The 18,012-nt window shown below is 35.4% G+C and overlaps 1 protein-coding gene across 2 annotated transcripts in view; it reads right to left on the bottom strand.

Moving 5' to 3' along the window:
* Positions 1-18,012, bottom strand: part of RB1 (RB transcriptional corepressor 1) — a 177,176-nt gene that overhangs the window by 24,541 nt on the left and 134,623 nt on the right. The window lies entirely within an intron of this gene.

The raw sequence follows: 18,012 nt of genomic DNA, 5'->3' as shown, positions 1-18,012 counted from the left end.
TATTAGAAAAAGAATTACAAGTTAGGGGAAAATACACAGAAAATATCCAAAGACGGCACAAAGATAAGTAATAAAGATATGAGCATAATTTAATGAAACTGAAAACAAAGATAAACACACTGATCACAAAGCTAACAACTGGTTCTTTGAATTAACTAATAAAATTAAACAAACCTCCAGTCAGATTGAGAAAAAGAGAAGAAATAGATAAACAGTAATAGGAACAAAAAGTGGGAACATTATCACAAAAATTAAAAAAATAACAGGGAATCATTATGAATAGTTTTATGTTAATAAATTGGAAAACTCAGTAGAAAATTCCAAAGAAATATAAATGAACTGAACAATAAAGTATCGATAGTCCTATATAACTTATTTTAGTTTAATATAACCTATTAAAAAACTTGAATCAGTAATTTAAAATCTCCCCATGAGGAAGATACCAAGCATATCAAGCACCTTTGGTTTTATGAGTGAAATCTACCAAACATTCAAAGAACAGATAATTCCACTTTTACTCAAACTCTACTGAGAATGGAAAAAGTAGAAACATTCTTGATCTCATTTTGAAAGGCTAGTGCAACAGTGACACTAAAATCTGTCAAGGACATCACAAAAATGTAAATTAAAGCCCATTCCCATCTATCAATAGAGAGATAAAAAATCTCCCTTTAACATTACTTTATTTTTATTATAGAACTATATATATATTTTTTTCTTTTTCTTTTCTTTCTTAAGTAACCTCTACTCCCAACATGGGGCTTGAACTCACTCACACTCTAAGATCAAAAATGTTTACACAAAGAAATGCAAGTAAACCTGAGCCTTTAAAGGATTTAAGTATCCTACAAATCAGGAATTGTACTTTCTCTTCATATTAGCACAACAGGCTGGGCTGTGGATTAACATAATAGGATTATACTAAAGTGAATGCTTCCTCCAAGGATTAAGGTAGCATTTTTTTTTTTTTTACCAATAGCTTTATGTTTCACTCAAATATCACTTTTATTACTCTATCTCCCCCAACCCAAGTGGTAACAGATATATTGATATCTTTATAATGAGTATGCCATGGTAATGGGAAGAAGTACAGTGCAGTGGATAGGCAAAAAGTCTGGACCCATACCACATGGATTCAAAACCTGGCCACTTATTGGTTGTGTAAGTTTGGACAAGTTGCTTAACCTCATATGACTCACTTTTCTGAACTGTTAAGTGGAGATACTAATCATGATAGTAAATTAAATTTGTGAGAATTAAGTGAATTAATAACACATGTTAAGCATTAGAACAAAGCCTGGCACAGAGTAGGCACTATGTAGGTATTTGAAATTATGGTTAAGTTCTCACTTATACATAATAAATGCCTTTATACAAAGGACCATGTATATGTTAAAAAATATGAACGTTACCTCATACATTCCCTCCATCCATCCACCCAATATTTGTTGTTTGTCTACTCAGTAAGTGGCCCTATGCTAGGAATTCAAAATTACAAACAATCCTCCAACTGCCAGATACCAATGGACTTGAAGAATCATTTCAGAAGCATCTATCTTCTTCCACCTTACTCAACATGTTTGAAGTCTATGAGCAAAATAAACTTTGATAATCCTCTATCACCAAAAAGACTTCCTCTTTTCTAGTCTTTCCCATATTATTATACTGCTTATACCCTGTTGTCCAAAGCAAAAAAGGAGTCATCTTTATTCTTTCCCTTCACACCCCACCATCCCATCCAGGAGAGTCATGTTGAGTCTAACTTCTTCTCATCGTCTCTAACATTACTATAGTTTAAGTCATTATTATCTCTTGTCTGTACTTCCACAAAAGCCATCCTCCAACTGTTTTTCACACTTCCACTCTTGCTGCCTCCCAGGTCTTCTCAATAGACCTAACAGGCTACTCCCCACACCCTCCACCCTACTCAAAACCCTAATGACTTCTCATCACACTGAGGATAAATCCAAACTCCTTATCCTGGCTTATAAAGCCAGAGCCCCTTGAGGTCTGGCTCTTGTTACCTCCCAGGCCTTACTTTCTACTACCTTCCTCCTTACTTAGTCCTGTCGTACTAGTCATCTTTCTATTCCTTAAATACAGCATGATTCTCTCTGTCTCAGTTTCCACATGTTCTTTCCTCTTTCTGCAGTACTCTTTTGTCAGAATTTTCCATTACTCAACCCACTCCATTATTCACATTGTCTCCTCAAATAGCACCTTCTCAACAAAGCCTTTTCTGAACATCCTGTCCAAGGCAGTCGTAATTCCCACTTGTTTGCTACTCCCAACTCTGCCCTATTTTCTTCATAGTACTGATCATGATTTGAAATTATATTATGTATTCAATTGTTTATTAACTGTTTCCTTCAGCTATCTTGTTCACAACAGCATTCCCAATATCTAAAATTGCCTGGCATATAGTAGGGACTCAATAAACATTTACTGCATAAATGCATGAAGTGAATAGGTATAAAGTGTTCAAAGTTCTTTGAGGTTAATTCTGCCTTAAAGTGAGGATAAGATTAAAAGTAGAACTTTCTTAGTTATATATACCCTAGATCTTTTAAAAATAAAATATTTACCTACTCCTTTGCCCCCATTTTTTTCCCTCAAGAATTAGTCAAACATAGTATGTGGACCTTAGCCATAAAGAAAGTAAAAACAGGAAAAGTATTTCAGAATGCCTATTATTAGAAGGCTTTTGTTCGAAGTGAAGTACAGTGGAGTACCTTGGAGCACTTAGACAGCCTGAAGTAAAACTATTAGTTTTGTCTATGAAATAGTACCCACTAAACATCAAACATTTACTCGATACTTACTATGCTTCAGGGAAAGATATGGCTCCTCCCCACATGGTGCTCACAGTCCAACGGGAAGAGGCAGATAATAAACAAGCAAGCAATTCAAAGAAATTCTATGAAACATAGAGTTTCTCACTAAGAATAAAATGGAAACCCTGATAGAGGGGTAGTTCAAGGAAGATGTATCTGAGAAGATAACATGGATGCTGAGACTTGAAGGAAGAGAAGGAGGTTATACTCTCAGAGGAGCAGGAGGCAGAGATTTCCCACGAGGAAAGAAAATGTGCTAGAAACCGATGTTATTTTAGGAAATAGAAAAAGAGTACTAAAGTGGTGGTACAGTAGTAAAGAGATTACTAAAGAAAAAGGTGGGTAACTGTCTGATGATGGAAAATCCCAAAGACCATGCTACAAGAAATGGGACACTATGAAGATAACATGGATGCTGAGAAACTATGTTACAAGAGAAACTATGTTTTAGGATACAAACTTGTCATGTCAAAAATCACTAATACAGAGATAGCTAGTTCAACTGTGTCTTACTTCCTATTATATATATCCCTAGCATAGAACTGGGGCTCTAAAAATATTTGATTAATTGAATGATTTACTACTTGCTTTCAGGAACGTACTGCAGGTGACAGAGGTTATTCATACCGTCTTAACTCTGACAGAACTTCCTATCCATTTCCAACTTCTTAGCTCTATTTTGTTTGAAGAATGTGCCAGAAAGGTTTAGTACTAAGTCCAGTGAGTGCAATTTTGGAGTTGCACGCATGTAACTCAGGAATTAATGCTATTGATCTGAAATTTAAAAAAGAAAATCCTACTATTTACTTAATTTAGTTCTTAGCTTCACTGTAAGCAGAACTGACAATATGAAATTAGCAGCATTCTCTGGGTTATTTATATTTCAGTAGTAGTGTGTTATCAACAAAACGTCTTTCAGCTTTTCTTCTCTCCAAAAGAAAAAGGTCTAGAAGTAATATAAAAGAGGCCCAGATCCAGAACTAGGGTAAAATAAGAGAGGTGCCTTGGATGCAAATTTTAAGGAGGCAATAACCTGTAATTGCAAGGCCCGAGTATGAAATTTGCCCTTTGGGGCACTGAACACTAAACTGATAATGAAAGTTAATTTAAGATACATTTGGCAAAACAGAATGATTTATTATTTTTACAGTTTGCTTAGACAAGGATTAAAGTGCTTTCAGTTTACAAAGTTTTTTCAAATGTATTATCTCATGTAATCCTCAAAATAAGCCTGTGAATTAAGCATTATCATTATTAGTTTTACAGATTAGAAAATTTGGCTATTCTAGTAAATTATGACTGAATACTATATTATACACTAAAATTACTTTCAGAGCATAGGATAATAACTTTTGAGGTTTATAAATATAAAAGCCAAAACTCTTTTAAGCTATTTTTAAACAATAATACAGTAGCTTCCTACAACTGGTTAAGTATTAAATTATGAATTATTAAAAATATGTTATTAATTTATTTTTTAAATTTTTAAAAAAGTTTTATTTATTTTTGAGAGTGGGAGAGACAGCATGAGCAGGGGAGGGTCAGAGAAAGACGCAGAATCTGAAGCAGACTCCAGGCTCTGAGCTCGGTGTCAGCACAGAGCCCGATGTGGGGCTTGTGAGATGAACTGTGAGATCATGACCTGAGCCGAAGTTGGACCCTCAACTGACTGAGTCACCCAGAAGCCCCCAAAAATACTTTATTAATTTAACTATTGTTTTTCATCTTTATCCAAAGGATTTACTGGAAAAGAAATCTATATTAATATCTGTCATTAAAAGTAATAGCATTTAGCAAATGCTTATTGCAGATATGCATTTAATTTTCACAAAACCCTGTGAGGTAGGTATACTATCCCCACTTGACAGAGAAAATGAAGCTAACAAATACATTTGAACTTAGCAAGCTGGGCTGCAGAGTCTGAGCTCTCACACACTATGACTATAGTATTTCATGAATTTCTTACTATAAAAGACAGCAGCAATAAGTGCATGAATTAATTTTACCAAGGCTAATCCTGGTATGATATACTATTTCATTAAGCCAATTATTCCTGATGTTCATTCCTTTCACAGAAAACACAAAGTCATACTTATTTAATCAGAGAGTAGTTCCACAATATTTGCTTAACATAATTACATAATTTACCAAATAGTGACAGCTTATATAAAATATTATTTTTCTTTTCAAGGGTAACTGTTTTGTATAGTAAATACCAGAGTAATATAATGATGAACTATGAATCAAATTGTGATAATCCTAGATAATCTGTATTATAACCAGTTTGAGCAATGTTTGAGTTAGAAGCACTGTTTTTGAAAACCACACTTGTTAAATATTAGAAATTATGCAAAAGAGGATAAAAATTCTAACTAGATTTTCATTAAAAGTGATCATTTTAAGCAATTTTTAAAAACTCTCCAAACAGCAATCCCTTTGTTACATTATAGACTAAAAGCAGATATTTTTAAGAACTTGAAATCTTTATTTTACTTTTTATTTTAGAGAGAGTGTGAGTGGGGAATTGGGGGGGGGAGACAGAGAATCTTTATGTTTTTCAATTTTTTGTTTATTTATTTTGAGAGAGAGTGAGCACAAATGGGGATGGAAGAGAGAGAGAGGAAGAGAGAATCCTAAACAGGGTCCACACTGTCAGTGCAGAGCCCAATGTGGGGCTTGAACTCACCGTGATAAGGCCTGAGCCAAAATCAAGAGTTGGACACTTAACTGACTGAGCCACCCAGGTACCCCAAGAGAATCTTAAGCAGGCTCCATACTCAGCATAGAGCCTAACATGGGGCTCAACCCCACAACCCTGGGATTATGACCTAAGCCAAAATTAAGAGTCAGACACTCAAACCACTGAGCCACCTGGGCTAGTCAGGACTTGAAAACTTTAAAGGAGTAGTAATGTTATTATGTCAATTATATACAATTTTACACATACAAATATTTAAAACAACTATGTACCCACAAATGTATTTTTAAAAGTATTTTCTAGGGACCCCTGGGTGGCTCAGTCAGTTAAGTGTCCGACTTCAGCTCAGGTCATGACCTCATGGTTCGTGGGTTTGAGCCCTACGTCGGGTTCTGCGCTGACTTAACAGCTCAGAGCCTGGAGCCTACTTCAGATTCTGTGTCTCCCTTTCTCTGCCCCTCCCCTGCTCATGCTTTGTTTCCATCTCTCAAAAATAAATAAATGTTTAAAAACATTTTTTAAGTATTTTCTAAATTGAGATCTTCATCAACTTTTGAAAGCAATGAGAATATATCAATTTGGGTAAATCACTTTTTTTAAATGTTTATTTATTTTTTAGAGAGAGAGCATGAGGGGGCCGGGACAGGGATAAAGGGGTCAGAGGATCTGAAGCAGGCTCTGTGCTGCCAGCAGTGAGCCCCACACAGAGCTTGAACTCATGAACTGTGATATCATAACTTGAGTTGAATAGGACACTTAACTGAGCCACCAGGTGCCCCACATCTTATTTTATTTCAAATTAAGTAATTTTGTGGTATTGGGTATTAAAGTCTTTTTTTTTAATTGAGACAGAGAGAAACAAAGCATGAGTGGGGGAGGAGAAGGGAGAGAGAGAGGGAGACACAGAATCTGAAGCAGGATCCAGGCTCTGAGCTGTCAGCACAGAGCCAGATGCAGGGCTTGAACCCATGAACCATGAGATCATGACCTGAGCTAAAATCAAGAGTTAGATGCTTAACTAACTGAGCCATCCAGGCACCACTATAAAGTCTTTTTTAAAGATGTAGCTCCTGCAATATGTTATATTTTGCATTTGTTGCATTAATTTTAAAATACTGTTTTTAGAAAGGAATTCCTAACTCAAAATTAGCCAAGAATTCTAAAACTAGGTCAAGGTACACTTGAGGATGTTTGACATAATTGCTCTGGGTAGGCAGCTCCAACCACAATGACAAAATTTATCCAATTCAACTAATATAGCTATTTTTCTAAATTCAATATTATGGGTGTCAAAAGTCCACTCTCATCAGTACGATCTTCAATGGCCATGGCAAGCATATCCAATGAGAGCTTCCTCCATTCCAACAGTCATGATAAAATCATGTTCAAGAGTCATTCTTTGTAGAACTTACCCTAAATACTGTGGGAAAGTTACTGTCCCTAATTCAAAGAAAAGATCTTATTCTAACTGAAAGTGTAAGAAAACCTACAATGAATATTTGCAAAATGAATAAGAATTCATACAGTAGGAGGAATTAATACTATAAAAGGAACTAAAAGAGTATGAGAAACAGATATTAAAAGAGGAATAGGGTATGAAATTTTGTGAAAGGAAACTAGCATATCTGAATATGATGAAAATCAACTTTTGTCAAACTTTGAAGGAAGAGAAGATTTTGACTGAAAAAAAAAAAGCACAAGAAGGATGGATGAGAATTCAAAGGCGAGGAATAAACATGTTTGCCATGCTGAAGTGAGGCATCATCCAATTATCTATTAATAATGCTGATGACAAGGATTTGTAAAAAGGCAAAAGAACAAAAACACATATCCTATGACTACATAATCACAATTAAAGTCATTTTTCTCAATAATTTTTGCCTTCGCCAAGGCCTATCAGACTTTTACCTTTGGGAATCTAATGAGTACCCTTTACTTATTATATATCTTATTCCATGACAGCGAAAATTGCAGCAGGTTTAACCTATTCATAGTGCCAAAGTTTTGAATCGAAAATCATTTAATGACTAGATAGTGAGTTGTTTTCAAGAAAACAAAACTTAGAAACTTGCTAAATTGTGTCCTATGTAATATGAGTTCAGAATCTCTAATGATTAATTTTAAGTTGAGACTATCAATGGCCTAGGTCATCCTTAGAATACCACAATTATATTTTATAAGGTCAACTCTTACTTTCTGATATAGCTTCTAACTTAGCTGGAAGGTCAGGGCCCCTAAGGAAGCTTTTAAACACATAGGTGAGATTTCTCCTCAACTCCTAAAATTCTGATAATGCTACACTTCAGAATGCTACATAGAATTCTAATACCACCTACATTTCAGAAAAGCTTCCCATAAGAGTCCAATGCAATCCCACCATTCCAGCTTCTTCCCATGCCATCTCTACCATATCTTCCTTGTGTTTATCTCTCCTCTGCTACTCCCTCAAGAGCTAACTTTATTTCTCTAATTGTGATATAAACTTCTAAAGTCTCATTCATTCTTTCCTAAATAGTAATAATATTTTAATAACTCCATTTCTTGTCTTCTTAGGTTTCAAAATGCATCCTTTTGACCAGTCCCTAAATTCGATTTTCTAGACTGCTAATAACCCAGGTAAATTTGAGATCAGTCAGATAGAAAAGTACAATTTATCTATTGTGAAACTCAGAAATTCCCTAACTCATAACATAGTCATTCACTGAAAAAATACTGTTGGTTCTCATTTTCCTAACATTTGGGCTAAAGTGATGATAGGGTAAGATGACAGAATATTAAAAACATTTCATTAACTTTATGAGAACTAATTTTTAATGACAGACCCACAGCAAAAACTTAGTGTGGTCTGGAGAGGGTACCACACTGTAAGGTAGAATAACAACTGTGATCTTCCTTTCTATCATATCTAATCTTGATAACTATGATTAATGATTCAAAGTCATTACCACATACTTCATTATAATATTTTACTTCCTTGACTACCAATATTCTGTCTTCTCGATTCTCTCAATTTGAGAATAGGACTAGTTAATGCTTGTTGAGCACCTACTGAATGCCAAGTTCTATGGTAAATATTTTACAAACATGAGCTCATGTAATCCTCATAGTAAACCTATAAAATACATATTATCGTTATCCCCATTTTATAGACAGAAAACCTGAAACACAGAAGTTAAGAAATTTGCCCCATGTCATATGGCCAATAAATTGTGGAGCAGGGAATTAAACCCAAGTCTTTTTAGAGGCTGTGTGCTATTAGCTCCTGTACAATGATGTAAACTATGTTCATTTGCTCATTTTCTCTTCATTCCTTTTGCTGTCATGCTTTTAGCCACATTTCCATGGTGTTATTTAGTCCCACAATTAGCTCTATTCCCCACAGTTCCATCTATCATTCACTCATCCATTCCACAAATACATTCGATGACAGGCACTGTAGCTGCTAAGAATATAATTAATGATAGTACCTATGACACGGGGTTATTGTGAGAACTAAATAAACCACACAAAGGCTTTGGTAGAGTACATGGCACATAATAAGCATTCAATAATGCTGCCCTTGAAGAGTTTACAGATTTACTGAATACCAGACAAGGCACACAGCATTTTATTTATATTATTTCATCCTCACAACAAACTCTAGGAGGAAGGTACTATTTTTTATGTCATTTTACAAGTAAAGAAAGGTAGGTTAAGATTAAATCACTCAAAGGCACAGATAGTAAGTGGTGGATCCAGAATTTGGCCCCAAGCCTTTTCACTCCAAAGCACTTGTTTTTAATCTCTGTGCCACAGTCTAGTGAAGGAAAGAGATAAGTCAATTAAAAAGCAACAATACAGAGCAGTAAGTTCCATAATCAAAGGATATGCAGTGTAAATACTGGAAACCAAGAGGACATTGAATCCAGATTAGATACATTGGGGAAAACTTTCTGGAAGAAGGTTATGCCTGATTCTGATTTGAGTCCTAAAGACAGAAGTCATTTTAAGTAGAAAGAGGAAGAGATGACTATGAACAAGAGAAAACATGACCCTAGAGAAATTTCATGTAGCTTCCATAAAGCGAGGAAGGTAATACACTTCCTCATAGGATTGGCTGTTACAACAATTAAATGAAATATAAAGTATTCAGAATGACACCAGAGACATAAGTCGTTAAAACTGAGATGATTCATTCCACAGAGATAAAAGCACAGATTTTATAGCAAGGAAATAGCAGAGGATTAACTAATTAAAGGATTTTAAGCAGGTGACTAACAGGGTCTAGATGAGACTTTTGGAGCTCCAGAATAAAATCCCAGTATTTAGCACATAATGGACACTCAGTAAATACTTCTAGAATGTTTTGCAACATAGCCATATCACAGGTTAAATTAAAATACAGCAAAACACAAGGAAGAAAAGTGATGACATGGTTTTCTTTCTAATTGATATTAAATAGCTACTGTGGCAGCCAGCCTCCACCCCAATAATCCCTGCCACTGGGTTATTTATACCCTGTGAAGACCCCTTCTATATTGTACCAGGGTTAGTCTGTCTTGTCAATGGCACATGACAGGAGTGATGGCATGTCACTTCTGAGTTAGCTTATAAAAAATCTGCTCCTCGGCTCCCAGAAGTCCCATGGAGAAAGAAAAGTCCACATGGCAAAGAAAAGCAGCCTCTAGCTAACAAGCGAAGAACAAAGGCCTACCAACAACCATTGTGAGTGAATTTGGAGGCAGATTCTCCAGCTCCAGCAAAGCCCTAACCTGATTACATCTTTAGTTGACAATTTGAGAGTCTCTCCTGAGAGAACAGGGGCCAAAACCACACAGCTAAGCAACTTCCAGATTTCTGACCTTCAGATATTTGTGAGATAATACACTTTAGTTATTTTAAGTTCCTATATCTTGGGGAAATTCTTAACAGAGCAAATATATAATTAATATAGCAAACGGTTTTTCTTAAAGACTATAAAGAAAATATTTAGTGAAATACTTGACTTTTGAAAATTATGTATTTATATCTATAGCATTGAATCCAGGACTCAGAGCAGTTTTTCTCTTAGACTCAGGCAAGCTATCTCAGGTCATTACTTAGCTACTTAAATTAACTGTCAGCATAATCACTTTCTGGACAACACTTCACTCTGTTTTGCCACTTAATTTTGTGGTGAAAACCAGACTTTAGCAGCAAGATTAGTATAAATCCCTCTGAATAAATAATATGGACAGAAAAAGTACAAGCTATTAAGTCTACTATATATGATATTTCATAATTAACATACATTTCTAAAAGCAAGCATGAACTTTCTCAGAGAGTCAAGGACTTAAAGGCTATCAGGTTGAGGTATTCCTAAAAAGAGATTCTGATTATCCAAGTAATAAGCACAAGGTCTCTAGAGTTAGTAGAAAAATTAATAATAGAAGTGGAAGGCAGGAATTGCTATTGTTTTCTGGGTATTTTAAGGAATATTATTAGACCTACATTACAGGAAATGTTTTTGTAGTATCCTAAGCCAAATCATTATAAGATCATTTTGCCTTGCAAAAGGAAACTCGAATAGAAAATAAATCTATGGCTAGCCTTGACCTTTTCTGACAGTACTTCCCCATTTTACTTTACTACTTTTTTCATATTGATATTCCTCAGGATGCTCTTGCCAATATGTATGTTGGTTGAGCCATTATCATGGCCTTTATTATAGCTATTCTACTCCTAAATCTACATTTCTGACAAAAGCTAGTCATTCAAGTTCCAGATCCATTATTTTCAACTAGGTATCTCAGACCTCCACATGGCTATGTTGCAAATCTGTCAAATATTCACATTCAAACATTAACATGAACTCATTACCCTCATCACCAATCAGCTATGACTCCTTCAACTTTTTCTGTAGTTAACTGTGTTATCAACCACCTAATCACTGACAGTACAAATCTTAGAATTATCCTTAGTTCCATCCAGGCTCCTAATCTTTGGAAAGATTCATGTTTTTACTTTTAATGTATTTATATATTTATATTTAAAACTCATGTGTTGTAAATAGCACAGAGTTAGGTCTTTCTTTTTTAACCACTTTGACAATCTTTGACGTTTAATTGGGGGTGCTGGGATCATTTACAATTAATGCAATTATGGATAACGATTAAATACTACATCTATTTGTCCCACCATCTTCTTTGTTCCCTTCTTGAAAAGGTGCAAAAAGCAAATCGATGGAAAAAGGATTGGCTTTACAACAAATAGTGCTAGAGAAACTGAATATCTGGATATAAGCCAAAATAACAGAACCTTGATCTAAATCTTAAACCTTGAACAAAAATAAAATAAAAATAAGGCACTAGGCTGGAGCATTTAACTCTTGATCTTAGCGTTGTGAGTTTGAGTGCCATGTTGAGTACAGAAATCAGTTAAAAAATATAATCTTTAAAATTTTTTTAAAAACCTAAAAATGATTCATGCACTAAAATATAAAATGTGAAGCTATAGAACTTAAAAAAATATACTTGGGAAAACCTTCAGGATCTTAGACTTGATACCACAAGAAAGATCAACCAAAGAAAAACTGATAAATTGGACTTCATCAAAATTAAAATATTTTGCTATGAGAAAGACCACAGAAGAGGATGAAAAAAGAAGCCACAGACTAGGAGAAATTATATATAAGCCACATTCCCAATAAAAGACTAGTATCTAATATATAAAGAACTCCTAAAACTTAATGATAATAAAACAATCCAAATAGAAAATGGGCAAAGATAATGAGGAGACATTTTAGTAAAGAAATACAGATCACAAACACAAGAAATGATATTCAAGATCATTAGCCATCACCTAATAGGAAATATAAATTATAACCTCAGTGAGCTCACCCTAGACTATCAGAATGGCTAAAATAAAAAAAAAATATGGTGACAATACAACGTAATGACAAGGAGGCAGAGAATCTGGAATCCTCATGTATTGCTGGTGGGAATTTCCACTCTGGAAAATACTTTGGCAGTCTCATTAAACACCACACACAATAACCATACAATTCTGCAATTATATTCTTTGGGTATTTACCCAAAGTAATAAAAACTCAAGTTCATATAAAACCTAGGCACTGTTCACAGCAGCTTTACTTGTGATAGCTAGAAACTGAAATCAGGCCAGATACTCTTCCAGATGAGTATGGTTAAAGAAACTGCAGTACATTCAGGGGCAACTGTGTGGCTCAGTCACTTAGTGCCCGACTTTTGGTTTTGGCTCAGGTCATGATTTCATGGTTCATGAGTACAAACCCCACATCAGCTCTGCACTGACAGTGTGAAGCCTGCTTCGGATTTTCTCTCTCTCTCTCTCTGCCCTTTCCCACTTGCACTCCGTGTCTCTCAAAATAAACTTTATTTTTTTCTCTCTCTTTACTACGATCTTTATTTATTTATTTTTTATTTATTTATTTTCTAAATAGTTTATTGTCAAATTGGTTTCCATACAACACCCAGTGCTCTTCCCCATAAGTGCCCTCCTCCATCACCACCACCTCTTTCCCCCCCTCCCAAAATAAACTTTAAAAAAAAGTAAAAGAAAAAACCATACTACATTCATACTATGAAATACTAGTCAGCAATTAAAAAGCATTAACTGCTGATACATGTAATATCTAAGTGCATCTCTAGAAAATAAGGCTGAGTGGGGGGGAAAAAGATAATCCTAAAAAGATCACTGTATTTGATTCCATTTATATATTTTGAAATTTAAAAAATTTAAAAATAGAAGGCAAACTAATAATGACCAGGGGTTTAAGGACAGGCATGAGGGCTGAAGGGATGTGGGTTTAGCTCCTTGTATGATGGATGCAGGTCCTTGTATGATACACCTGTTCAGTATATTGACTGTGGTGGTGGATATGTGAACCTACATACATTGTTCCCACGTCAGGCTGCCAGATGTGTCTTAGCTAGGTGCATGGGGGTGGGTGAGTGGGTAAAATCTTCTCTACTGGTGTTCCTCTGCAGTCCGGTTGTCTCTAAGGCAAGGAAAGGAAGTCTTGGGACAGGCTGCCTGTTGTGACTATGTCTGTTCTGCTGGTTCCTTTCGCTGCACCAAGCCTCCTGATGGGGAAAGGGGATCTTAGGAGTCTTGTGGTACCAGTACCTGAAGCAAAATGTTTGATGTTTTCAGGACTCTGCTAACAGAACAATGGTTTAATAATCTATTTAAAAAATCTCCTTTGTGGGGCTCCCGGGTGGCTTAGTTGGTTAAGCGTCTGACTTTGGCTTTTGTCATGATCTCATGGTTCTTGAGTTTGAGCCCCGCATCAGGCTCTGTACTGACAGCTCAGAGCCTGGAGTCATCTTCAGATTTGGTGTCTCCCTCTCTCTCTGTTCCTCCTCCGCTCCCTCTCTCTCAAGAATATATAAACATTAAAAAATAAAATTAAAAAATCTTTTTTATTATTAATAGTGAATCCCAAAACAGATTCACCAAAGTAGAGTTCTGAACCTTCAAAGTTTCAATTTATTTATTTTTTTAAATGTTTTATTTATTTTTGATACAGAGAGAGACAGAGCATGAGAGGGGGAGGGACAGAGAGAGAAGGAGCCACAGAACCAAAAGCAGGCTCCAGGCTCTGAGCTAGCTGTCTGCACAGAGCCTTGATGTGGGGCTCGAACCCACGAACGTGAGATCTGACCTGAGCCAAAGCCGGAGGCTTAACCAACTGAGACACCCAGGCGCCCCTAAAGTTTCAATTTATAGTGTTATCTAATACAAAATATTATTATTGAAAAGATTATCTCTTCTAATTATCAATATTTTAAGAACATATTTTCAGGTAACCTTTAAATAAATATGAAGGTAACAGATAAAAGTTTTTAAGATATGCTCCTTCTCAAGAAGAAACTAATTCAAAGGTGATGAATGAACCGAATTTGAATAAAACAAACTATCCCCATCTCAGCTGAAAATTTTCTCAAAGATATCAGTGTTTTATAATGCAGAGCATAGCTACTAAAAGACATTTTAATTAACAGTGAAACCGTTTTATCAAATAATGATTAAGCTTTGATCGCATTTCTGACTAGTAATTTTAAATGGTTTGCTTTAAATAAAGCCTGTCTTCTGTAGCATAATGATTTAAGGATTTTTTTGGCGACAGAAATTCCCTGACCCAATTCATCTCCAGCATGTATACTGCTTTGAGGAAGTCCCTGAAAAAGCCTTCTTTATATTAGAGAGCAAGGCAGCAGGGTCTCAACTCTCTTCTTCAGACAGTATATATCTTAGACAAGAATTTTACTGCTTCTAACCAATCATTGTTTTTATATTTATAAACTAGTAAATACAAAATGATTTTAAATGCTTTAAAACATCAAAGTACCTGTTTCTATTTTCTAACTAACCTAAGTGTACTTTTATAAACAGAAAAGCCCATGTGTATTTTTTAAAGAAAGATTAAAGTCTAAAAAGTTAATCTATTCCTAAGAGGTTACATTTTAGAGATGTCAATAGTTTACATTTACATGTATAATCATGTCAGAAATTAACTTATTTATTTTTCATATTGTTTAAAATGGATAGTGGCTAAAATCATTTTGAGAAATTTATGGTAAAACATAGTGTAAAAGATACAGTGGAAAATGTTATCTAATAGCACATTAAAATAAAAAAGCAGTGTAGGCTTCTAAACCTCAAAGATAATTATTGTTTGATTTCAACTACATCAGTATACTAGCAAAGACTTAAAACTAGATCTTGGGGCACCTGTCTGGCTCAAGCCCCACACTGGGTGTAGAGATTGCTTAAAAATAAAATCTTAAAAAAAAACAAACAAACCTAGAACCTAAGTGTTCACTGATAGGTGAATGGATAAAGAAAATGTGCTATATATATTTTATGCAGCCATAAAAAAGAAAATCTAGCCATTTCCAACAGTATGGATGGAATTTGAGGGCATTATGCTAAGTAAAGTAAGTCAGAGGAAAACAAATACAGTTTGTTCTCACTTATTTGTGGAATTAAAAAAAAAAACCCAACACTGTGTATGTAGAACAGATGTGAATGCCAGAGGGATGAGGGGTGGGCGAAATAGGTAAAGGGGGTCAAAGGTACAAAATTCCAGTTATAAAATAAATAAGTTATAAGGGAGAAAAGTAATGTGCAGCATGGTGACTACAGTTAATAATACTGTACTGTATATTTGAAAGTTGCAGAGATAGTAAGTCTTAAAAGTTCTCATCACAAGAGAAATTTTGTAACTATGTATGGCAATAAATGTTAACTATACTTTTTGTGGTGATCATTTCACACTAGATACATATACTGAATCATTATGCTATACACCTAAAACTAATGTAATGTTTTATGTCAATTATATCACAATAAAGAGCTTTTGCACAGCAAAGGAGACAATCAACAAAAATAAAAGGCAACCAACAGAATGGAAGAAGGTATCTGCAAATGACATATTGGATAAAAAAATTAGTATCCAAAATTTATAAAGAAGTTATCAAACTCAACATCAAAAAACAAATAATCCAGTGAAGAAACGGGGAAAAGGCAGGAATAGGCATTTTCCAAAGACATCATACAGATGGCCAACACACAGGAAAATGTAAATCAAAACTACAATGAAGTATCACCTCATACTTGTCAGAATGGCTAAAATCAACAACGCAAGAAACAACCAATATTGGCAAGGATGTGAAGAAAAGAGGACCTCTCTTGCACTGCTGGTGAAATGCAAACTGGTGAGCTGCTCTGAAAACAGTATGGAGGTTCCTCAAAAAGTTAACAGTAGAACTACCATATGATCCGGCAATTGCAGTACTCAGTATTTACCCAAAGGATATAAAAATACTAATTCAGAAGGATATATGCACCCCAATGTTTACAACAGCATTATCTACAATAGCCAAGATATGGAAGCAGCCCAAGTGTCCATCAACTGATGAATGGATAAAGAAGTTGTATGTATTTTTTGTGTATACACACACACATACACAGAAATATTACTCAACCCTCAGAAAGAATAAAATCTTGGGGTACCTGGGTGGCTCAGTCAGTTAAACATCTGATTTTGGCTCAGGTCATGATCTTGCAGCTTGTAAATTCGAGCCCTGAATCAGGTTCTGCACTAACAGTGTGGAGCCTGCTTGGGATTCTCTCCCCCTCTCTCTGCCCCTGTCCCATTTTCTCTCTCTCAAAATAAATAAACTTAAAAAAAAAAAAAGGTGGGGCGGGGGAAGAATTAAAATCTTGCCATTTGCAACAACATGGATGGAGCCGGAAAATATAAGGCTAAGCAAAATCAGTCAGAGAAAGACAAACACCATATGATTTTACTCACACATAGAATTTAAACAACAAATGAACAAAGGGGGAAATACAAAGAGAGAGACAAACCAAGAAACAGATTCTAACTATAGAGAACAAACTAACAGTTACCAAAAGGGAGAAGGGAGAGGGGTGAGGGGATGGGTTAAATAGCTGATGAGGATTAAGGAGCACACTTGCTGTGATGAGCACTGAGTAATGTATGGAAGTGTTGAACCACTACATTGTACACCTAAAACTTATTACACTGTACATTAACTGGAATTTAAGTTTAATATATGTATATTTTTTAAACTGGAAAATTACAGACAGCTGATTTACTAGAATAACAAAGGGGTGCCTGAATGAGAAAGAATGAAATATGGCCATTTATAGGAAAGTGGATGGACCTCAAGGGAATCATGCTAAGCAAAATAAGTCAGGCAGAAAAGGACAGATACTATGTTTGTACTCATATGTCTAACAGGAGAACAGGAGAAACCTAATGCAGGACCAGGGAAAGGGGAAGAGGGAAAGAGAGTTGGGGAGAGAAAGGGACGCAAAACTTGAGAGACTACTGAATACTGAAAACGAACTGAGGGTTGAAGGGCGAGTGGGGGAAAGATGTGGTGGTGATGGAGGAGGGCACTTGTGGGGAAGAACACTGGGTGTTGTATGGAAACTAATTTGACAATAAACTACTTAAAAAAAAGGGGGTGCCTGGGTGGCTCAGCTGGTTATGTGTCTGACTCTGGCTCAGGTCATGATCTCACGGTTCACGAATTCAAGCCCCGCATCAGGTTCTGTGCTGAGAGCTCAGAGTCTTGAGATTGGTTCAGATTCTCTATCTCCCCTACTCTCTGCCCCTTGCCTGCTCTCACACACACTCTCTCAAAAACAAATAAACATTAGAAAAAATTAAAAATAAAAAAGTAGAGTTATGCTCCCTTTTCTCTAATTTTTTGTTTCTCTTATTATTGCTCTTTAAGAGCCTTAATAATATCTCTCCTACATTATAAATAATAAATTTATTTCTAGGAAAAAAATTATTAAAAACCCAACCTCATGAATGATGTCATTATGTGTCTAGAAAATGGTGGAGTTGTGTCAGAGACAAGTGAAGTCATGGTTCCAAGAATGAGAGTAGGGCTTGGTAACAGTCATGTGTCACAACAGGAAAGCAAGGAAAGAGGTGGC

Source organism: Suricata suricatta, chromosome 4 (assembly GCF_006229205.1).
Source record: "Suricata suricatta isolate VVHF042 chromosome 4, meerkat_22Aug2017_6uvM2_HiC, whole genome shotgun sequence".
Taxonomy (NCBI): Eukaryota; Metazoa; Chordata; class Mammalia; order Carnivora; family Herpestidae; genus Suricata; species Suricata suricatta.
Note: the sequence above shows the minus strand (reverse complement) of the source record. Positions and strands in the feature narration are given on the sequence as shown.